A 23904-nucleotide genomic window follows, 5' to 3' on the forward strand; every position below is an offset into this window, starting at 1 on the left:
TCAGAACTAGAGGCACAGCCTGTAAATTGAGGGGCAACCCTTTAAAACAAAGGAGGATTTTTTTTTAGCCAGATAGCAAATCTGTGGAATGCTCTGCCAGACTGCAGTAGATACCATGTCCGTGCATATATTTAAGGTAGACGTTGATTTGTTTCCTGATCGGTCAGGGTATCAAAGGATATGGTGAGAAGGCACGTGTATGGGGTTGAGTGGGATCTAGGGTCAGTCATGATGGAATGGCAGAGGCGACTCCATGGGTTGAATGGCCTAATTCTGCTCTTATGACTTATCGCATTAATAAACTGGACTCAACAGCTGAGCAGCAGCACAGAAACTGGTGGAGGAACTTAGCAAGTCAGGCATGAGCTAGAGGGAAACAACCGGTCGACACTACATGGGGACGGCACAAGAGAAAGGTGGGGAGTGGCTCCTTAGATGCTGTTTGACTCGCTGAGTTCCTCCAGTATTAGTTACTCCCGATTTCCAGCATCTGCATGATATCTTGTGTCTGACATGGATCGGGTCGGGGCTGCTCCGGACTACAGCAGAGGGTCGGGTCAGACCTGCTGCGTGGGGCCGCATTATTGAAGAGAGCGTGGCCAGGCCCAGGCCGGCTTAGAAGCAAGAGAAAACCTGCAGATGCTCCAATCCAAGCAGTCGGCCAGGCAGCACCCATGAAAAGTACAGTCGCCGTTTGGGGCCGAGGCCTTTCGGCAGGCCCGGTGTTGAAGCAACGGCTTCAGCCCAGACTTCCAGCAGAGAGCGGGACGGACCAGCGCCAGCCGGCGACAGGCGGGAGGGCGGAGTCGGAGGCGGTGACATGCTGACGTCACGGACACTGAGTGCGAACCCCGCCGAGTGCGCTGCACGGTGAGTGCGCGGCGCGGCGTGTGCGTGATGACGTCGAGCGCTGTGTGGGGCTGATTGCTGCAGTCGCTTGTCAGTCTGATGAAGATTGGCATTCAGGTAAGCTGTCAGTCAGCGCCCGCGGCCGGCCCCGCTCCCCGCCGTCCGGGCCCGGCGCCGGCCCTCGTCTCCAACACGCGCCCACGAATGGTGCGGCACAGTGCCGCGGCCGTCGCCACCTTACTCTTCGCTCCCGAACTAGACGGCCGGGCCCGGTCTCTTTGTTCGGTCGCCTGCGATGGTGGCGAGGGGCGGGGTGCGCGCCATGGTGGACGCGCATGTCGTGCGCGCCCACCCCGATAGTTTATGAAAAGGGGCGACGGGATCGCGCGCGGGGTTTGAAAAGTGGGGGGAGGGGCAGTTGAGTGTTGGTTGGCTGAAAAATGGCGCACTCCAACATAAAACGCGGGACAGCGGGCCTACCTGTGATTGACAATTTAACCCCGCCCCTCGCCTGACGGACAGATTGACCCCCCTCCCCCCCTTCAGCGGAGCCGCGCTGGCAAACGGCCCGGCCCCGCCTATTGGCTGATTGATACCCCGAGATTGTTGATGTGACCCGCCCCCTGCTTGATTGGCAGAAGAGTTGAATTGCAACCCGGCCCTTGGCATCGGACGAAGGGTCTCGGCCTGAAACGTCGACTGTACCTCTTCCTAGAGATGCTGCCTGGCCTGCTGCGTTCACCAGCAACTTTGATGTGTGTTCCTTGTCATCGGAGACAGCTAGAATCTGCCTTCGCTGGTATTACTCAGTTCTGAAGGACAAAGTCAACTTTATTTACCATAATGAGTCATGGAAACACCCCCTTCATCGCACCATGACCATACCAACGATCACGTACATACACTAATTTCATTTTCCAGCCTCTAGCTTTACCTATATCCATCATTTTGTATGTTAAAATTCCTTTCCACTTCCTCTTTAAGCTCTGTCCCCACGCTAAGTTCTCTTGTTTTTGACACCCTAACTATAACCCTGTCTTCTGTAGTCTCATTTGGCAGGGAGGTGGGAATCGGAGGAAAGGGACTCAGGATAGGACAGCTGGTAAAATAGTAAAGGTAGCAGTCAGACTGTCAAGAAGGGTAGACAGATGATGACAGTCTGCATCCATTAGGGATGTAGAATCAGAAAGAATAGCAAATACAGTACTCAAGATGTATAAAAATGAGGGTAGTATAAGAAATAAGGTGGATGATTGTTACAATATTACAGATTGCTGGGCATGATGTTGTGGCCATCCCTGAACCGTGGCTGAAGAATGGATGTAGTTGGGACCTGAATGTCTAAGCTTACTCGTTATATTGGAGGGAAGGAAGGTAGGCAGAGGAGGTAACATAGAAACAAAGAAAACCTACAGCACATACAGGCTCTTCAGCCCACAAAGCTGAACATGAACTATAACATGAACTTACTTCAGAAATTACCTAGAGTTACCCATAGCCCTCTGTTTTTCCAAGCTCCATGTACCTATGCAGGAGTCTCTTGAAAGACCCTATCATATCTGCCTCCACCACCGTTGCTGGTAGCCTATTCCACGCACTCACCTCTCTGCATAAAAAAACTTACCCTGAAGCATCTCCTCTGTACCTATTTCCAATCACCTTAAAACTGTGCCCTCTCATATTAGCCATTTCAGCCCTGTGACTATCCACACGATCAATGCCTCTCATCATCTTATACACCTGTATCAGGTCACCTCTCATCCTCCGCTACTCCAAGGAAAAAAAGGCTGAGTTCACTCAATGTATTCTTGTAAGGCATGCTTCCCAATGCAGGCAACATCCTTGTAAATCTCCTTTGCACCCTTTCTATGGTTTCCACATTCTTCCTGTAGTGAGGTGACCAGAACTGAACACAGTACTCCAAGTGGGGTCTGACCAGGGTCCAATATAGCTATAACATTACCTCTCGGCTCCTAAATTCAATCCCACGATTGATGAAGGCCAATGCACTGTATGCCTTCTTAACCAACAGAGTCAACCTGCGTAACAGCTTTGAGTGTCCTATGGACTTGGACCCCAAGATCCCTCTGATACTCCACACTGCCAAGAGTCTTGCCATTAATACTACATTCTGCCATCATATTTGACCTACCAAAATGAACCACCTCACACCTATCTGGGTTGAACTCCATCTGTCAATTATCAGCCCAGTTTTGCATCCTATCAATGTTCTGCTGTAACCTCTGACAGCCCTTCACACTATTCACAACACCTCCAACCTTTGTGTCATCAGCAAATTTACTAACCCATCTCTCCACTTCCTCATCCAGGACATTTATAAAAATCACGAAGAGTAAGGGTCCTAGAACAGATCCCTGAGGCACACCACTGGTCACCAATCTCCAAAGAGAATATGACCTGCCTACAACCACTCTCTGCCTTCTGTGGGCAAGCCAGTTCTGGATCCACAGAGCAATGTCCCCTTGGATCCCATGCCTCCTTACTTTCTCAATAAGCCTTGCATGGGGTAACTTTCCAAATGCCTTGCTGAAATACATATAGACTACATTTGCTGCTCTACCTTCATCAATGTGTTTAGTCACATCCTCAAAAAATTCAATCAGGCTCATAAGGCACGACCTGCCTTTCACAAAGCCATGCTGACTATTCCTAATCATATTATGATAGAATTATGATCACTCTCCGCAAAATGCTCTCCCACTGTGAGACCTGACAGCTGACCAGGTTCATTTCCCAAAATCAGATCAAGTACAGCCTCTCCTCTTGTAGGCTTATCAACATATTGTGTCAAGAAACCTTCCGGAACACACCAAACAAACTCCACCCCATCTAAATCCTTTGCTCTCGAGAGATGCCAATCAATATTTGGGCAATTAAAATCTCCCACCACGACAACCCTGTTATTATTACACCTTTCCAGAATCTGTCTCCCTATCTACTCCTCGATGTCCCTGTTACTACTGGGTGGTGTATAAAAATACCCAGTAGAGTTATTGATCCCTTTCTGTTTCTAACTTCCACCCACAGAGATTCAGTAGACAATCCCTCCATGACTTCCCCCTTTTCTGCAGCCGTGACACTCTCTCTGATCAACAGTGACACGCCCCCAACCTCTTTTGCCTCCCTCCCTGTCCTTTCTGAAACATCTAAAGCCTGGCACTCTATTAACCACTCCTGCCCCTGAGCCATCCAAGTTTCTGTAATCAGAATCAGGTTTATTATCACTGGCATGTGACGTGAAATTTGTTAACTTAGCAGCAGCAGTTCAATGCAATACATAATTTGGCAGAGAGAAAAAATAGTAAATAAAATAAAAATAATAAATAAACAAGAAAATCAATACGTATTTTGAATCTATTTTAAAAAAGCGTGCAAAAACAGAAATACTGTATACAGTATAAAAAAAAGTGAGGTAGTGTCTAAAGATTCAATGTCCATTTAGGAATCAGGTGGCAGAGGGGAAGAAGCTGTTCCTGAATCACTGAGTGTGTGCCTTCGGCTTTTATACCTCCTACCTGATGGTAACAGTGAGAAAAGGGAATGCCCTGGGTGCTGGAGGTTGTTAATAATGGATGCTGCCTTTCTGAGACATCGCTCCCTAAAGATGTCCTGGGTACTTTGTAGGCTTGTACCCAAGATGGAGCTGACTGGATTTACAACCTTCTGCAGCTTGTTTCGGTCCTGTGCAGTAGACCCTCCATACCAGACAGTGATGCAGCCTGTCAGAATGCTCTCCACGGTACAACTATAGACGTTTTTGAGTGTATTTGTTGACATGCCTAATCTCTTCAAACTCCTAATAAAGTATAGCCGCTATCTTGCCTTCTTTATAACTACATCGATATGTTGGGACCAGGTTAGATCCTCAGAGATCTTGACACCCAGGAACTTGAAGCTGTTCACTCTCTCCACTTCTGATCCCTCTATGAGGATTGGTATGCGTTCCTTCGTCTTACCTTTCCTGAAGTCCACAATCAGCTCTTTTGTCTTACTGACGTTGGGTGCAGGTTGTTACTGCGGCACCATTCCACTAGTTGGCTTACCTCACTCTTGTACGCCCTCTTGTCACCACCTGAGACTCCACCAACAATGGTTGTGTTGTCAGCAAATTTATAGATGGTATTTGAGCTATGCCTAGCCACACAGTCATGTGTATATAGAGAGGAGAGCAGTCGGCTAAGCACACACCCCTGAGGTGCGCCAGTGTTGATTGTCAGCAAGGACGATACGTTATCACGATGCACACAGATTGTGGTCTTCCGGTTAGGAAGTCGAGGACCTAATTACAGAGATCCAGGTTCTGCAACTTCTCGATCAGGTTGTGGGAATGATGGTACTAAATGCTGAGCTAAAGTTGATGAACAGCATCCTGCCGTAGGTGTTTGTTTTGTCCAAGTGTTCTAAAACTGTGTGGCGAGCCATTAAGATTGCATCTGCCGTTGACCTATTGTGGCAATAGGCAAATTGCAATGGGTCCAGGACCTTGCTGAGGCAGGAGATCAGTCTAGTTATGATCAACTTTCAAAGCATTTCATCACTGTCGATGTAAGTGCTACTGGGCGATAGTCATTAAGGCAGCCCACATTATTCTTCTTAGGCACTGGTCTAATTTAAAAACGCAAACATGGGGAATTCTGCAGATGCTGGAAATTCAAGCAACACACATCAAGGTTGCTGGTGAACGCAGCAGGCCAGGCAGCATCTCTAGGAAGAGGTACAGTTGACTTTTCGGGCCGAGACCCTTCGTCAGGACTAACTGAAAGAAGAGCTAGTAAGAGATTTGAAAGTGGGAGGGGGAGGGGGAGATCCAAAATGATAGGAGAAGATAGGAGGGGGAGGGATGGAGCCAAGAGCTGGACAGTTGATTGGCAAAAGGGATATAAGAGGATCATGGGACAGGAGGCCCAGAGAGAAAGAAAAGGGGGAGGGGGGAAAACCCCAGAGGATGGGCAAGGGGTATAGTGAGAGGGACAGAGGGAGAAAAAGGAGAGAGAGAAAAAGAGTGTGTGTATATAAATAAATAACGGATAGGGTACGAGGGGGAGGTGGGGCATTAGCGGAAGTTTGAGAAGTCAATGTTGATGCCATCAGGTTGGAGGCTCCCCAGACCCTTTCCGAAATTGTTGGAAATGGCCACAACATCATAGCTCCAAGTACTGATCCATGTTCTCAGCTCATCTGCTTTGTTCGTGATGCTTCTTGCATTAAATAGACAGATCTCAAGCCATCGGTCTGAGCACATCCCTTCTCTATCACCTGCCTATCTTCCCTCTCGCACTGTCTCCAAGCTTTCTCTACTTGTGAGCCAACAGCACGTTGCTCTGTCTTTTCAGTCTGTGTGGCTCTACTGGTAAAGAATAGCATCAAATCAGTAGAAAGATGTGACATAGGATTAGAAGATGTTGAATCCTTGTGGGTTGAGTTAAGAAACTGCAGGGGTAAAAGGATGTTGATAGCAGTTATATACAGGCCTCCCAACAGTGGCTGGGAGGTGGACCACAAGTTACAACAGGAAATAGGAAAGGCAAGTCAAAAGGGCAATGTAATGATAGTCATGGGAGATTTTAACATGCAGCTCGATTGGGAAAATCAGGTTGGTAATGGATCTCAAGAGAGTGAGTTTGTTGAACTGGAGGTGATTAGGGAGCTCAAGGTATAAGAATCCTTAGGAACTAGTAATTCAAATATGACTGAGTTCAAGTTGAAATTTGATAGGGAGAAAGTAAAGACTGATGTAGCAGTATTTCAGTGGAGTAAGGGAAATTACAGTGGTATGAAAGAGGAGTTGACAAAAGTAAATTGGAAGGGGCTGCTGGCGAGATGACGGCAGAGCAGCAATGGCGTGCGTTTCTGGGAAAAATGAGGAAGGTGCAGGATACATGTATTCCAAAACTGAAGAAATACTCAGATGGTAAAATAGTAGAACCATGGCTGTCAAGGGAAGTCAAAGCCAATGTAAAAGTAAAAGAAAAGACATAAAACAAAAAAAGTTAGTAGGAAGATAGAGGTGCCAATGACATAGGAAGGAAAAGCAGTGATGTCCTGAAAAGAGAATTTAGAGAGCTAGGTAGAAAGCTGAGAAGTGGGACCTCCCGGGTAGTAATTTCTGGATTGCTGCCTGTGCCACACGCCAGTGAGGGTAGAAACAGGATGATCTGGCAGATTAATGCGTGGCTGAGAAGCTGGTGCCGGGAGCAGGGCTTCAGGTTTTTGGATACAGGTTTCCCCCGCCATCCGAAGGTAGAGCGTTCCTATGAAACGGTTTGTAAGCCAAAATGTCGTAAAGCGAAGAAGCGATTACCATTAAATTATATGGGAAAATTTTGTGAGCATTCGTAGACTCAAAAATAACCTACCAAATCATGCCAAATAATACATAAAACCTAAAACAACAGTAACATATAGTAAAAGCAGGAATGATATGATAAAGACACGGCCTATATAACGTAGAAATACTTTTCTACAATCATTACTGCACTGTTCGCCGTACCAAAAATCTCACGCAAGCGCCATCAGCGGAAAATTTCACGCAAGCGCTGTTGGCAAAAACACGGCGCAAGCGCTGTTGGCAAAAACACGGCGCAAGCGCTCTCCAGTAACCTTTAAGCTATGAAGCTGCCAAATCATACCAAATAACACGTAAAAATACACAGCCGATATAAAGTAGAAATAATGTATGTACAGTGTAGTATCACTTACTGGGATTGGGAAGACAGCGCCAAGCACACTGATGATGGTGTGTTAGGCTGAGTCACAGGTTGGGTGGTGCAGTGGCCCCCACCCTCCAGGCTGCCAACCGATACATTGCCGCGAAGCACGCAGAGGTCCAGCGGTAGCTGGGAGGCACACAGCACACCTTTAAGAAAAAAGCCGAAATAAACATGCTAATTAATTAGGTGTCGCCCGACACGTAATTGTCGGCCCAGATCAGAGACGACGCAATCGGAAATCGGCACTGATCTGGGCTGACAATTACGTGTCGGCGGCACCTAATTAATTAGCATGTTTATTTTGGCTTTTTTCTTGAAGATGTGCTGTGTGCCTCCCGGCTACCGTTGCATTCTCCGCGAATCGGTATCTGTCCGTGGCCTGGGGGTTGGGGTGGTGGGACACTGGGGTGTCATCTCGTCGTCTGTTTCCATTAGAGCAGGCAGCTCACCTTCTTCTATCTCTGCTCGCCTCGATGTTGAAGGTCGAGGTTCGTCGTCTGCTGTGGCCGATGCGGAAGGCTTGCTTGACTGCTGAGCCTTGTGCATTTTTCTATCACACAGTTCTTTGTAAGGACTCAAACCATCCTGCAAATATCACCTAAACCGATGTACCCTTTCAAAATTGAAGTCGGACTTTATCATTACTCACTCGGTTTCGATTGTTATCCTCTTTTCTTCCAATTGCATCAGCTCTTCATCTGTCAGTTCTTGGTCATGGGATGCCAAAACCTCTTCAACATCATCTTCGTCAGCTTCCACAAGCAAACTCACTTTGTCTTTACTTCGTTCACCACGATCAAAACACTTAATTATGTCTAGTTTTGCGCGAAGTGTAACACCCTTACGAGCTCTTTCAGGCTTTTCCGATACCTTAGAATTCATCTTGCAAACGGCAGCTCACAGGCTCGTGTTTAAGCAATGCCGTTCCGAATCCGGGGACAGCGGCTGCTCGGGGTGTGCGCTGCCTTTTATCGTGCGCTGCTTTTTTCTCGTAACAGTGAAAACACCTGAAAGCGAAAACAGGGTACTAATGTAGGTCTTTCGTAACAGTGAGGTTTCGTAAAGTGAACGTTCGAAAAGCAGGGGATACCTGTAATAGGGATCTCTTCTGGGGGAGGTATGACCTGTTCAAAAGTGATGGGTTGCACCTGAACCTGAGGGGAGCCTCTATTATCCCGGGCAGGTTTGTTAGAGCTGTTGGGGAGGGTTTAAACTAATTTGGCAGGAGGGTGGGAACCGGAGTGAAGGGACTCAGGATAGGACAGATGGTTAAAAAAAAATAAAGATAGCATCAGGAAAGGCAGGCAGGTGATAGGACTTAGTTGCAGCCAATAGGCTGAGTATCAAATCATTAAGGATGCAGAATCAGAAAGGTTAGCAAATACAGTACTCAAGGTGGTGTATCAAATGCGCAGAGTATAAGAAATAAGGTGGATGATCTTGTTGCAGTATTACAGATTGCCAGGAATGATGTTGTGGCCATCTCTGAATCATGGCTGAAGGATGGTTGGAGTTGGGAGCTGAATGTCCAAGGTTACACATCGTATCAGAGAGATAGGAAGGTAGACAGAGGGGGTGGCGTGGCTCTACTGGTAATGAATGGCATCAAATCAGTAGAAAGATGTGACATAGGATCAGAGGATGTTGAATCCTTGTGGGTTGAGTTAAGAAACTGCAAAGGTAAAAGGACGTTGATGACAGTTATATACAGGCCTCCCAACAGTGGCTGGGAGGTGGACCACAGGTTACAACAGGAAATAGAGAAGGTGAGTCAAAAGGGCAATGTTATGGTAGTCACGGGAGATTTTAACATACAGGTCGATTGGGAAAGTCAGGTTGCTAATGGATCTCAAGGGAGTTTGTTTGTTGAATGCCTAAGAGATATCTTTATAAGCAGTTTGTCGTTGAGCCAACTCGGGATCAGCTATACTGGATTGGGTATTACGTAATGAACCGGAGGCGATTAGGGAGCTTAAGGAAAAAGAACCCTTAGAAACAATATGATCGAGTTCAATTTCAAATTTGATAGGAGATTGTAAAGTCTGATGTAGCAGTATTTCAGTGGAGTAAGGGAAATTACAGTGGTATGGGAGAGGAGTTGGTCAAAGTAAATTGGAAGGGGCTGCTGTTGGGATGTCAGCAATAGTGTGCATTTCTGGGAAAAATGGGAAAGGTGCAGGACGTGTGTACTCCAAAAATGAAAAAAAATACTCAAATGGTAAAATAGTACAACCATGGCTGTCAAGGGAAGTCAAAGCTATTGTAAAAGCAAAAGAAAGGGCATACAACAAAGCAAAAGATTAGTGGGAAGATAGAGGATTGGAAAGTTTTAAAAAACCTACAGAGAGCAACTGAAAAAATCATTGGAAGGGAAAAGATGAAAAGTTTAGGAAACCTGATTGATGAGCGAAATTGAGGCTCTGATCAGGAAAAAGGAGACATATATTAGACAACTGGGTATCAAGCAAACCCTTTGATAACAGAGTTTAGGAGTATAATTAAAAAGGAAAATCAAGAGGGAAACAAGATGATATGAGATGGATCTGGCAGGCAGGGTCAAGGAAAATTGCAAGCAGCTCAATTGCTATATTATTGCTGGAGAGCCTGAAATATAACGAGAGATTGACTTGTTTGAAATTGTTTTCCCTCGAGCAAAGGAGGCAAAGAGATGTCCTTACAGAGATTTATAAAATCCCACAGGGCAGAGGTAAGATCGATTGTCACAATGTTCAGGGTAGAGGAGTCTAAATCTAGAGAGCATGGGTTTAAGTTGAGAAGGGAAAAACATAAAAGGATTGTGTTTTTCACGAAGAGGTAGGTGGGTATGGAACAAGCTGACAGAGGATGCTGCAAAGATGGGTACATTTACAACATTGAAGACCATAAGATATAGGAGTAGAATTAGGCCATTTGGCCCTTTGAGTCTGCTCTGCCATTTCATCATCGCTGATCCATTTCCCTCTCAGCCCCAATCTCCTCCCTACATGCCTTGAGAAATCAAAAATTTATTAACCCCTGCCTTAAATATGCCAATGACTTGACTCCACAGCTGCCTTTGACAACGAATTCCACAGATTCGCCACTCTAGATAAGGATATTACTCCTCATCTCCTGTCTAAATGGACATCTTTCTATTGTGAGGTTATGTCCCCTGTTCTTAGACTTCCCATTATTGGGAAAATCCTTTCCATATCCACTTTTTCGAGGCTGTTCAATGTTCAATAGGTTTCAGTGAGATCCCCCCCACCCCCGCCATTCTAGGGGATCCTCTTCCGGGATTTCCCAGGCTTAATGGGTTGATGATGAGAAAGGCAAATATAATATTAGCATTCACTTCATGAGGACTAGAATATAAAAACAAGGATGTAATGCTGAGGCTTTATAAAGTACTACTGAAGCCTCACTTGGAATATTATGTGCAGTTTTGGGCACCATATCTAAGAAAGGATGTGCTGACATTGGAAAGGGTTCAAAGGAGGTTCACAAAAATGATTCCAGGATTGAAAGGCTTATCATATGAGGAGCATTTGAATGCTTTGGGCTGATACTCACTGGAATTTAGAAGAACTTGTGGTTTCTCATTGAAACCTATCGACTATTGAAAGGCCGAGATAGAGTGGATGTGGAGAGGGTGTTTCTTTCTTTATTAATCTTTTTATTGATTTAAAAGGAGCATAAGTACAATCAAAAGGAGAAGTATCTCAAATATATATATATCAGTAACAATATAAATGGAGATTAAGATAGACATTTTCAAGATCATAGATACTGTTAAGCTAGTATAAAATATATAATTTTAAAAAATGAAAATAACAATTCTCCTGTTATCAGTTATGAAGAGAAAAGAAAGAACATTGGGTTTTAAATGAAAAAAACCACTACACTATAGAAAAAAAAACAAAAAAAAAGGGACTGGGCAGTCCATTTTGAGGATACGACAAAAAAAAAAGAAAGACTTTCTGATCAAATCTAAAACTTCGGAAGAGGATGTTTCCTATAGCGGGAGAGTCTAAGACCAGAGGATACAGCCTCAGACCAGAGGGACATCCATTTAGAATACATATTAGGAGGATTTCTTTAGCCAAATGGTGGTGAACCTGTGGAATTCGTTGCCACAGGCGGCTGTGGAGGCCAAGTCATTGAAACGTAGAAACATAGAAAACCTACAGTGCAATACAGGCCTTTCGGCCCACAAAGCTATGCTGAACATGTCCCTACCTTGGAACTACCTCGGCTTTACCCATAGCCCTCTATTTTTCTTTTTTTTTGTAGTTTATTTTTTATTGAAGTTCATCATCGAACAAATATTTCCATGCAATGTACTTCAGATACTGTACATATGTATCATGTAATCATATTTGTCAGAAATCTCCACATAATATTTAACTGAGGTATAGACTTATAGAAAGGAGAGGAAAGAAAGAACAATCAAAAGATGAAAACTACGTACAAAGTAGGGAGTGATCTTTTTTTTTACAACATATTCATTGACTTATGAGAATAAAATCAGGCCTATGAGGTGTTATGTAGTTAAACCATTTTTCCCAGTATGAATCAAATTGTTCCAACTTATGATTAACAGATGCTGTTATCTTCTCCATTTTGTAAATGTCCATTGTAATTTCCATCCATACATTTAGAGTTGGGCTCTCCTGTGATAGTCATTTCCTGGTAAGGGTCTTTTTACCAGCCACCAGCAGTATATTCATTAAATATTTATCTCTTTTCAACCATTCTTGAGTTATATACCCAAAATATATGGTCTTACTTTCTAAGGGTATTTTACATTTAAGGATGTCTTGTAGGGCATTATGTATCCCACTCCAATAGTCTTTGATAACAGGGCATTCCCAGAAAATATTATAATGGTTTGCATTTTGATTTCCACAATTTCTCCAGCAAACAGGGAGGTTACTATCGTAATGGAATTTCTGAGAGGGTGTAATAAAATATCTTATCAAGTTTTTCCATCTGAACTCCCTCCCCCATTTCTGTGAACTGGTACACTTCCATTGATACCTCCATATTAATGTCCATTCTTCCTCAGATATTATTATCCCTCCTTCTTTCTCCCATTTTGTTTTAATGTGTGAAGTCTAATGTGTTTTAAGATTTGACAAACCCTTATACACGCTTCAAAATGATTCTACTACCGTTGTCTGAATTATATGCTTTTCTAAATAGCTCTATCAGACATGTACTTGCTTTGGTTACATTTTTAACCATCCTATTAACATACTGTCGCATCTGTAAATACCGATAAAAGTCTTGTTTTTCTGATAAGTGTTTCTCTGAGCATTTCAAAACTGAACAGTGTTCCTTCTTTCATTATATTGCAAATAGCTGTTATTCCTTTAGCTGTCCAGTCTTTAAATCTAGCATCCAGTTTATTCGGCGTAAAATCCGAGTCATATGCACACCATTTAAGAATTGCAATGTCTCTCTCTAGTTTATATTTTTTTATAATAGTTTTCCATATTTTAAGAGTCCATTTCACCCATGGGTTATCAATAGTATTTATGTAACTTTGTAGGTTATTATCAGCCAAAATTGCCTGTATGGGGATGGAAAGCATCCTCTCCTCAATGTTTTTCCATTGAGCGTCACATGATGGCTTGTACCAGCACATCACAGCTCTCAACTGTGCTTCAAAATAATAATCTCTAAGAGAAGGTAGGCCCCATCCCCCCTTTTCCTTGGCTAATTGCAAAGTTTTGAGATGAACTCCAGGCCTTTTACCTTGCCATATATATCTTGATAGCATCTTGTTCCATTCATTGAATTGATTTTGATTAATCTCTATTGGTAGGGTCTGAAAGAGATATAGTAGTCTGGGCAGTAAATTCATTTTAATAAATTCAATCCTTGAACTGAGACCAAGAAGAGGAATTAGGTTCCATCTTGTTATATCTTCCTTAGTTTTTTATATATAGGCTGATAATTGCATTCTGATAATTTTGCCAAATCTTTTGGCGTAATAATGCCCAAATATTTCACAGACAATGTTTTCCATGGCTGAGGATATCTACTTTCAATTTCTCTTGGTGAGCTATAGTTATATGAAAGTAGTTGGGTTTTATCTATGTTGATCTTGTATCTTGATAATTGGCCATATTGTTCAAAGGATTGCATCAATTTAGGTAAAGAGTATGTTGGTTGCCCTAGATAGATCAAAATGTCATTGCGTAACAGGCCAATTTATGCTCTGTCCCTTTAGTAGCAATTCCCCTGATATCTTCATTTTGTCTGATGTATTGAGTTAATGGTTCCAGATATAATGCGAAGAGTAGTGGTGACCATGCACAACTCTGTCTCGTGCCCCTTTCTAGGGTAAAACTATTAGATAAATATCCAAACAACAGGAATTCTGCAGATGCTGGAAATTCAAGCAACACACATCAAAGTTGCTGGTGAACGCAGCAGGCCAGGCAGCATCTCTAGGAAGAGGTACAGTCAATGCAGCAGGCCAGGCAGCATCTCTAGGAAGAGGTACAGGTACCTCTTCCTAGAGATGCTGCCTGGCCTGCTGCGTTGACCAGCAACTTGGATGTGTGTAGATAAATATCCATTGATTTTAATCCTCACAGTGGGATTGTCATATAGTGCCTGTATAGTTTTAATAATTGTGTCATTTAGACCAAATCTATGTAAAACTCTGTAAAGAAAATTCCAATTAACCGAATCAAATGCCTTTTCGGCGTCCACGCTTATCACTATTGCTTCAATTTCATTTTTTTGTATATGATCCATAATGTGAAGTGTCCTTCGTCTATTGTCTTGTGTTTGGCGTTGTTGTATAAAACACAAAATACTCTGCAGATGCTGGGTCCTGACGAAGGGTTCCGGCCCGAAACGTCAACCGATCTTTTCCACGGATGCTGCCCGACCTGCTGAGTTACTCCAGCGTGTTGTGAGTGTTGTTGTCTAAAACCTGTCTGATCATTATGTATCAGTGTGGGTAGATATGCTTCTAATCCTTTGGCCATGATGGAGGTAAATATTCTATAATCCACATCAAGAACAGATATTAGACTAAATGACCCACATTCCATTTTATCCTTGCCTTCTTTTGGTATAGCTGAGATTATGGCCTCCTTCCAGCTGGGTGGCACTTGCGCCTTCTTAGGGTCCAGTTCAGTGTGGGGAGTAAAATAGGAACTAACTCACTTCTAAACTCTTTATACCACTCTGCCGTATATCCATTTGATCTTGGTGACTTGCTTAATTTAAGCCTACTAATTGCCATTTTAAATTCAGCTTCAGTTATGTCAGCAGTCATCGTTCTATTTCGTTCTTTGCTTAAAGTGGGTACCTCTAAAGAATTCAGGATGGTGTCAGTTTGGGTTATGCTTCCCCCTGGAACTTTGGAATATAGAGTTTTGTAAAACACTTCAAAAGCTTCTTGAATTTCGCTTAGCTTATTTTTTATCACTTTTGTTCTTGGATCCCTTATTCTATGAATTGTATTTTCTGCTATCTTTTATTTCAGTTTCCACACCAGTATTTTCATAGATTTAGATCCACTTTCATAGTGTCTGTTTCAGAAACATTAAATTTTTTCTAATTTCTTGTGTAGCCAAACTATTAATTTCATTCCTAATTTTTAAAATTTCCTCTAGTGTATCCTGTGCCAAACTCAATTTGTGTTTTCTTTCTAGTTCCTTCAGCTTATTTTGTAATTCCTCTAATTTTTTATTCCTGATTTTTTTCTTATATGAAGATATCGCTATAATTTTCCCTCTTAAGACAGCCTTCAGAGTATCCCATAGAATGGGAGGTGAAACCTCTCTATTATCATTGAATTCTAAGTAAAGACCAATTTCTTTTTTAATTTGTTCCTTAAAATAGGGATCATTGAGTAGACTTGAATTTATTTTCCAAATAGTATTCTTTGGTTGCAGGTCAAGATCAACAGATAATGGTCACTTACATCTATTGTCCCAATTCCATGGGTGATTAATTTGTCTTTATCTTTTCCAAATGTTATGAAATAGTCTATTCTTGCATAAACAGAATGGGGGGCAGAATAATGAGTGTAATCCCTTCTGTCGGGGAAAAGGTTCCTCCATGTATCAATTAGACGAACATCCTCAAAAAGAGTGTTAACTTTCTTATGTAGGGACTTTGTTTCATAAGTTTTTCTATTGGAAGAGTCTAACTTTGGTTGTAATTGTAAATTTAAGTCTCCCCCACATATCAAGAGACCTTCTGTTTCTGTTACCATAATATAAGTAATTTTCTGAAAGTAACTAATATCACTTCCTAGGGGTGCGTATATATTCAATAAAGTAACTGGATTTCTGTCTATATTCCCCCTTACCAGAATATATCTGCCCTCCTTATCTCCCATTTTGAATACTTTTTGAAAATTTAGCTTGCTTGAGATGAGAATAGCAACTCCTCTTCTATGTCCTGATTTATATGAGGAGAAGAACAAATCAATGAAGCCCATTCTCTTTAATTTTCCATGCTCATTATCACTTAACTGAGTTTCCTGTAAATATACTACATGGGCTTGTTCTTTTTTCATTTTTGATAGAATTTTACTGCGTTTGATTGGATTTAACAGCCCGTTGACATTAAAAGAAATGAATTTTACTTTTTCCTTAGCTATGTGTATTTATCTGTTAGTATATCATTGAAATTTCTAGAATATAACTTAATCGATCTATTCCCTGAACGAATAAGAGCCAAGAATCGTGAATAATTTTAAAAAAAGGTAACGAAGGTGTGATTCCAAGGCTGGTGTCTCTAGATCATCCTGGGTTGAGCTAGAAGAAACGTCTCGCCGTGGGGGATAGCCCCACCTTCCTGTGAGTTGAGGGCCCCCGCTGCTTTACCTGTAAAAGTAAGTAAAAAAATCTATGTCCACTGTAAAGTAACTGGATGATTTCCCTGTGTATTCCTCCCATGTATGTATTCTCATTTAGGTGGGGAGAAAGGAGTGAATGAATGAATAAAAAAAAAATTGAGTAATATAAAATCCACATTATAATACGTATTTCTTGAGATAGGTATATCACCGTCTATTTTTGATTCCTTTTAGTTTATCAGCACTTTTAAAGTTAGCCAAACCTTATGGCTCTTCTGGAGGAGGCGAGGGCTGTCTTTGGAGAACTCGCAGTCTCTTCCTAATATCCTTCTCTCGTCCTCCTCCTGTCCCCTGCTTTCTCGGTCCTCTATTTCCCAAGCAGATCGGGATAACTGCTCAGCCAGGCTTTCCCTCGGTCTGACCACGCTAACGGGCAATCCTCTGTTGTTCATGTCTGTAGTCGCCTCTTCCACCGTCTGATATAGCTGTATCCCTCCTTCGTAAAACACCCTCAGTTTAGCAGGGTACGGGGTTTGGCATTTAATTTTTTCTTGCTTTAATATTCATTTCGCTTAGGAATATTCCTTCTGTTTCTGTTGGACCACCCCGGGGGTAATCTTGATCGAAGTATATTAACTTCCTGTTCCAAAGCGCCCTCTTCTTACCCCAAGTCCTTCGTAGAATCTCTGCCTTGCTCTTGAATCAAAGGAATCTAAGTACTGTTGAGCGCGGCTTACTTCCTCTGTCTCAGGGAGGCCTCGGGACGAGCGCATGATGCACCCTCTCAATTTCAATCTCCATAGTCGGGAATCTCCAGCGCCTCCTGCAGCAACTTTTCTACAAACTCCATCATCGATAACTCCTCCACTCCTTCAGGGACATTATAAATCCTGATATTTTTCCATCGCAGTCTTCCCTCCTGGTCAAGTAATTTACTTTCCTGTTGATTTAATACTTTTATTGGCTTACTTAGTATCCGTTCCACGTTTTGCACACGATCTTCCACCTTCTCAATTCGAATCTCTGCCATCACTATTTTCTGATTGACATTGGCGAGCTCTGACTTTATATCATTTAGTTGCTGTTTTATATCTTTTTGGACTTCCCTTATCTCTTCCAGAATCTTTATCATGTTTGCCGCTTCGCCTGAACGAGGCCCAGCATCAGCTTCGCCACCACGCGCATGTGTAGGAGAGCCGCTCATTGTACCTCTCTTCCATAGGCTCCGCAGTGATGCTTTTTTTATCACCATTCTTTTTCCCCATTCTTGCCCCCCCCTTACCTATTCAGATATTTTCGAAGGAGCTTATATTTGATGGATTAACGGGGCAAAATATGCGTTTTTCCGGAGGAGCTATTGATTTAAGCTGCCATTCTGGACGATGACGTCACCGGAACCCAACCTTCTATTTTTCAAAGCTCCGTGTAGCCATCCAGGAGTCTCTTAAAAGACCCTATCATTTCCGCCTCCACCACCGCCAGCGGCAGTCGATTCCACGTACCCAACGCTCCCTGCGTAAGAAACTTAACGCCTGACATCTCCTTGTACCTACTTCCAAGAACCTTATAATTATGCTCTTTCGTGCTAGCCATTTCAGCCCTGGAAAAAAACCTCTGACTATCCACATGATCAATACCTCTTATTATCTTGTACACCTCTATCAGGTCACCTCTCATCCTCCGTCACTCCAAGGAGAAAAGGCCGAGTTCACTCAACCTGTTTTCATAAAGCATGCTCCCCAATCCAGGCAACATCCTTGTAAATCTCCTCTGCACACTGTCTATGGTTTCCACGTCCTTGCTGTAGTGAGGCGACCAGAACTGGGCACAGTACTCCAAGTGGGGTCTCCCAGGGTCCTATAAGACCATAGACCACAAGACAAAGGAGCAGAAGTTGGCCATTCCGCCCATCGAGTCTGCTCCGCCATTTTATCATGAGCTGATCCATTCTCCCATTTAGTTCCACTCCCCCGCCTTCTCACCATAACCTTTGATGCCCTGGCTACTCAGATACCTATTAATCTCTGCCTTAAATACACCCAATAACTTGGCCTCCACTGCTGCCCGTGGCAACAAATTCCATAGATTCACCACCCTCTGGCTAAAAAAATTTTCTTCACATCTCTGTTCTGAATGAGCGCCCTTCAATCCTTAAGTCATGCCCTCTCATACTAGACTCCCCCATCATGGGAAACAACTTTGCCACATCCACTCTGTCCATGCCTTTCAACATTCAAAATGTTTCTATGAGGTCCTCCTTCATTCTTCTAAACTCCAAAGAATACAGTCCAAGAGCGGACAAACGTTCCTCATATGTTAACCCCCTCATTCCCGGAATCATTCTAGTAAATCTTCTCTGTACCCTTTCCAATGTCAGCACATCCTTTCTTAAATAAGGAGACCAAAACTGCCCACAGTGCTCCAAGTGAGGTCTTACCAGCACCTTATAGAGCCTCAACATTACATCCCTGCTCCTATACTCTATTCCTCTAGAAATGAATGCCAACATTGCATTCGCCTTCTTCACCACCGATTCAGCCTGGAGGTTAACCTTAAGGGTATCCTGCATGAGGACTCCCAAGTCCCGTTGCATCTCAGAACTTTGAATTCTCTCCCCATTTAAATAATAGTCTGCCCGTTTATTTCTTCTGCCAAAGTGCATAACCATACACTTTCCAACATTGTATTTCATTTGCCACTTTTTTCCCATTCTTCCAATCTATCCAAGTCTCTCTGCAGACTCTCTGTTTCCTCAGCACTGCCGGCCCCTCCACCTGTCGTTGTATCATCAGCAAACTTAGCCACAAATTATTCCGTAACATCTATTCCGTAACCCAAATCGTTGATGTACAATGTAAAAAGAAGCGGCCCCAACACGGACCCCTGTGGAACACCACTGGTAACTGGCAACCAACCAGAATAGGATCCCTTTATTCCCACTCTCTGTTTCCTGCCAATCAGCCAATGCTCTATCCACGTATGTAACTTTCCCGTAATTCCATGGGCTCTTAACTTGTTAAGTAGCCTCATGTGTGGCATCTTGTCAAAAGCCTTCTGAAAATCCAAATATACAACATCTATTGCATCTCCCTTGTCTAGCCTACTTGTAATTTCCTCAAAAAATTGTAATAGGTTTGTCAGGCAGGATTTTCCTTTAAGGAATCCATGCTGCAACATTATCTCTCAGCTCTTAAGCTCATTCCCACGATTGATGAAGGCCAATGCACCGTATGCCTTCTAAACCACAGAGTCAACCTGCGTAGCAGCTTTGAGTGTCCCATGGAGTCGGACCCCAAGATCCCTCTGATCCTCCACACTGCCGAGAGTCTTACCATTAATGCTTTATTCTGCCATAATATTTGACCTACCAAAATGACCCACCTCACACTTATCTGGGTTGAACTCCATCTGCCACTTCTCAGCCCAGTCTTCCATCTTATCATAGACATTGTCATAGTCATAGTCATACTTCATTGATCCCGGGGGAAATTGGTTTTCGCTACAGTTGCACCATAAATAATAAATCGTAATTAAACCATAAAGAGTTAAAATAGTAATATGTAAATTATGTCCGGAAATAAGTCCAGGACCAGCCTATTGGCTCAGGGTGTCTGACCCTCCAAGGGAGGAGTTGTAAAGTTTGATGGCCACAGGCAGGAATGACTTCCTATGATGCTCTGTGTTGCATCTCGGTGGAATGAGTCTCTGGCTGAATATACTCCTGTGCCCAACCAGTACATTATGTAGTGGATGGGAGACATTGACCAAGATGGCATGCAACTTGGACAGCATCCTCTTTTCAGACAACACCGTGAGAGAGTCCAGTTCCATCCCCACAACATCACTGGCCTTACAAATGAGTTTGTTGATTCTGTTGGTGTCTGCTACCCTCAGCCTGCTGCCCCAGCACACAACAGCAAACATGATAGCACTGGCCACCACAGACTCGTAGATGATCAACCATGATCATAATAAATGGCGATGCAGGCTCGAAGGGCCAAATGGCCTACTCCTGCACCTATTTTCTATGTCTCTATGTTTAACATCCTCAGCATCGTCTGGCAGATGTTAAAGGACCTCAGTCTCCTCAGGAAATAGAGACGGCTCTGACCCTTGAAGACAGCCTCAGTGTTCTTTGAGCAGTCCAGTTTATTGTCAATTCGTATACCCAGGTATTTGTAATCCTCCACCATGTCCACACTGACCCGCTGGATGGAAACAGGGGTCACCAGTACCTTAGCTCTCCTCAGGTCTACCACCAGCTCCTTAGTCTTTTTCACATTAAGCTGCAGATAATTCTGCTCACACCATGTGACAAAGTTTCCTACCGTAGCCCTGTACTCAGCCTCATCTCCCTTGCTGATGCATCCAACTATGGCAGAGTCATCCGAAAACTTCTGAATATGACAAGACTGTGCAGTAGTTGAAGACCGAGGTGTAAATGGTGAAGAGAAAGGGAGACAAGACAGTCCCGTTGTATCAATGTCCAGTTGTAACCTCTGATAGCCCTCCACACTATCCACAACACCCCCAACCTTGTGTCATCAGCAAATTTACTAACCCATCCCTCCACTTCCTCATCCAGGTCATTTATAAAAAATCACAAAGAGGAGAGGTCCCAGAACAGATCCATGAGGCACACCGCTGGTCACTGACCTCCATGCAGAATATGACCCATCTGCAACCACTCTCTGCCTTCTGTGGGCAAGCCAGTTCTGGATCCACAGAGCAATGTTCCATTTTTATCCCATGCCTCCTTACTTTCTCAATAGGCCTTGCATGGGGTACCTCATCAAATGCCTTGCTAAAATGTCTATAGGCCCCCTGGTAGCAGCAGAGATACAGAGGAGCAGATTGGGAGGCAGATTTTGGAAAGGTGCAAAAATAACAGGGTTGTTATCATGGGTGACTTTAACTTCCCTAATATTGATTGGCACCTGATTAGTTCCAAGGGTTTAGATGGGGCAGAGTTTGTTAAGTGTGTCCAGGACAGATTCCTGTCACAGTATGTGGACAGGCCGACCGGGGTAATGCCATACTAAATCTAGTACTAGGTAATGAACCGGGTCAGGTCACAGATCTCTCAGTGGGTGAGCATCTGGGGGACAGTGACCACCGCTCCCTGGCCTTTAGCATTATCATGGAAAAGGATAGAATCAGAGAGGACAGGAAAATTTTTAATTGGGGAAAGGCAAATTATGAGGCTATAAGACTAGAACTTGCGGGTGTGAATTGGGATGATGTTTTTGCAGGGAAATATACTATGGACATGTGGTCAATGTTTAGAGATCTCTTGCGGGATGTAAGGGATAAATTTGTCCCGGTGAGGAAGATAAAGAATGGTAGGGTGAAGGAACCATGGGTGACAAGTGAGGTGGAAAATCTAGTCAGGTGGAAGAAGGCAGCATACATGAGGTTTAGGAAGCAAGGATCAGATGGGTCTATTGAGGAATATAGGGAAGCAAGAAAGGAGCTTAAGAAGGGGCTGAGAAGAGCAAGAAGGGGGCATGAGAAGGCCTTGGCGAGTAGGGTAAAGGAAAACCCCAAGGCATTCTTCAATTCTGTGAAGAAAAAAAGGATGACAGGAGTGAAGGTAGGACCAATTAGAGATAAAGGTGGGAAGATGTGTCCTCAATGAATACTTCTCTTCTGTATTCACCAATGAGAGGGAACTTGATGATGGTGAGGACAATATGAGTGAGGTTGATGTTCTGGAGCATGCTGATATTAAGGGAGAGGAGGTGTTGGAGTTGTGAAAATATATTAGGATAGATAAGTCCACGGGGCCTGACGGAATATTCCCCAGGCTGCTCCATGAGGCGAGACAAGAGATTGCTGAGCCTCTGGCTAGGATCTTTATGTCCTCGTTGTCCACGGGAATGGGACTGGAGGATTGGAGGGAGGCGAATGTTGTCCCCTTGTTCAAAAAAGGTAGTAGGGATAATCCGGGTAATTATAGACCAGTGAGCCTTACGTCTGTGGTGAGAAAGCTGTTGGAAATGATTCTTAGAGATAGGATCTATGGGCATTTAGAGAATCATGGTCTGATCAGGGACAGTCAGCATGGCTTTGTAAAGGGCAGATCGTGTCTAACAAGCCTGATTGAGGAGGTGACCAGGCATATAGATGAGGGTAGTGCAGTGGATGTGATCTATATGGATTTTAGTAAGGCATTTGACAAGGTTCCACACGGTAGGCTTATTCAGAAAGTTAGAAGGCATGGGATCCAGGGAAGTTTGGCCAGGTGGATTCAGAATTGGCTTGCCATCAAAAGGCAGAGGATCGTAGTGGAGGAAGTACATTCAGATTGGAGGATTGTGACTAGTGATGTCCCACAAGGATCTGTTCTGGGACCTCTACTTTTTGTGATTTTTATTAACGACCTGGATGTGGGGGTAGAAGGGTGGGTTGGCAATTTTGCAGACGACACAAAGGTTGGTGGTGTTGTAGATAGTGTAGAGGATTGTCAAAGATTGCAGAGAGACATTGATAGGATGCAGAAGTGGGCTGAGAAGTGGTAGATGGAGTTCAACCCAGAGAAGTGTGAGGTGGTACACTTTGGAAGGACAAACTCCAAGGAAGAGTAGAAAGTAAGTGGCAGTATACTTGGTAGTGTGGAGGAGCAGAGGGATCTGGGGGTACATGTCCACAGATCCCTGAAAGTTGTCTCACAGGTGGATAGGATAGTTAAGAAAGCTTATGGGGTGTTAGCTTTCATAAGTCAAGGGATAGAGTTTAAGAGTCGCGATGTAATGATGCAGCTCTATAAAACTCTGGTTAGGCCACACTTGGAGTACTGTGTCCAGTTCTGGTCACCTCACTATAGGAAGGATGTGGAAGCATTGGAAAGGGTACAGAGGAGATTTACCAGGATGCTGCCTGGTTTAGAAAGTATGCATTATGATCAGAGATTAAGGGAGCTAGGGCTTTACTCTTTGGATAGAAGGAGGATGAGAGGAGACATGATAGAGGTGTACAAGATAACGAGAGGAATAGATAGAGTGGATAGCCAGCAACTCTTCCCCAGGGCACTACTGCTCAATACAAGAGGACATTGTATTGCTTTAAGGTAAGAGGTGGGAAGTTCATGGGGGATATTAGAGGAAGGTTTTTTTACTCAGAGAGTGGTTGGTGCGTGGAATGCACTGCCTGAGTCAGTGGTGGAGATACACTAGTGAAGTTGAAGAGACTACTAGACAGGTATATGGAGGAATTTAAGGTGGGGGCTTATATGGGAGTCAGGGTTTGAGGGTCGGCACAACATTGTGGGCTGAAGCGCCTGTACTGTGCTGTACTATTCTATGTTCTATGTTCTAAAATCCATAGCTCTATCTATCCAGAGCTCTACCGTCATCAATGTGTTTAGTCAGTCACATTCTCAAAAAATTCAATCATGCTCATAAGGCACAACCTGCCTTTCACAAAACCATGCTGACTATTCCTAATCCTATTATGCCTCTCCAAATGTTCAAAAATCCTGCCTCTCAGGATCTTCTCCATCAATTTACCAAC

General features: G+C 43.5%; 1 protein-coding gene across 8 annotated transcripts in view; it reads left to right on the forward strand.

The window, feature by feature from the left end:
* Positions 1 to 528: 528 nt before the first annotated feature.
* The window catches only part of pknox1.1 (pbx/knotted 1 homeobox 1.1), a 295655-nt gene continuing 272279 nt past the window's right edge, over positions 529 to 23904 (forward strand). For 2 of the 8 annotated variants that reach the window (XM_063050189.1, XM_063050193.1), the window contains exon 1: positions 2121 to 2223. The gene's annotated coding sequence lies outside the window, so the exon portion shown is untranslated. Of the gene's footprint in view, positions 967 to 2120; positions 2224 to 14385; positions 14491 to 16268; positions 16429 to 23904 lie in introns of those variants that run through there. The other 6 variants (XM_063050188.1, XM_063050194.1, XM_063050187.1 and 3 more) reach the window with 6 other exon arrangements.

This window comes from Mobula hypostoma, chromosome 6 (genome assembly GCF_963921235.1).
Source record: "Mobula hypostoma chromosome 6, sMobHyp1.1, whole genome shotgun sequence".
Lineage (NCBI taxonomy): Eukaryota > Metazoa > Chordata > Chondrichthyes > Myliobatiformes > Myliobatidae > Mobula > Mobula hypostoma.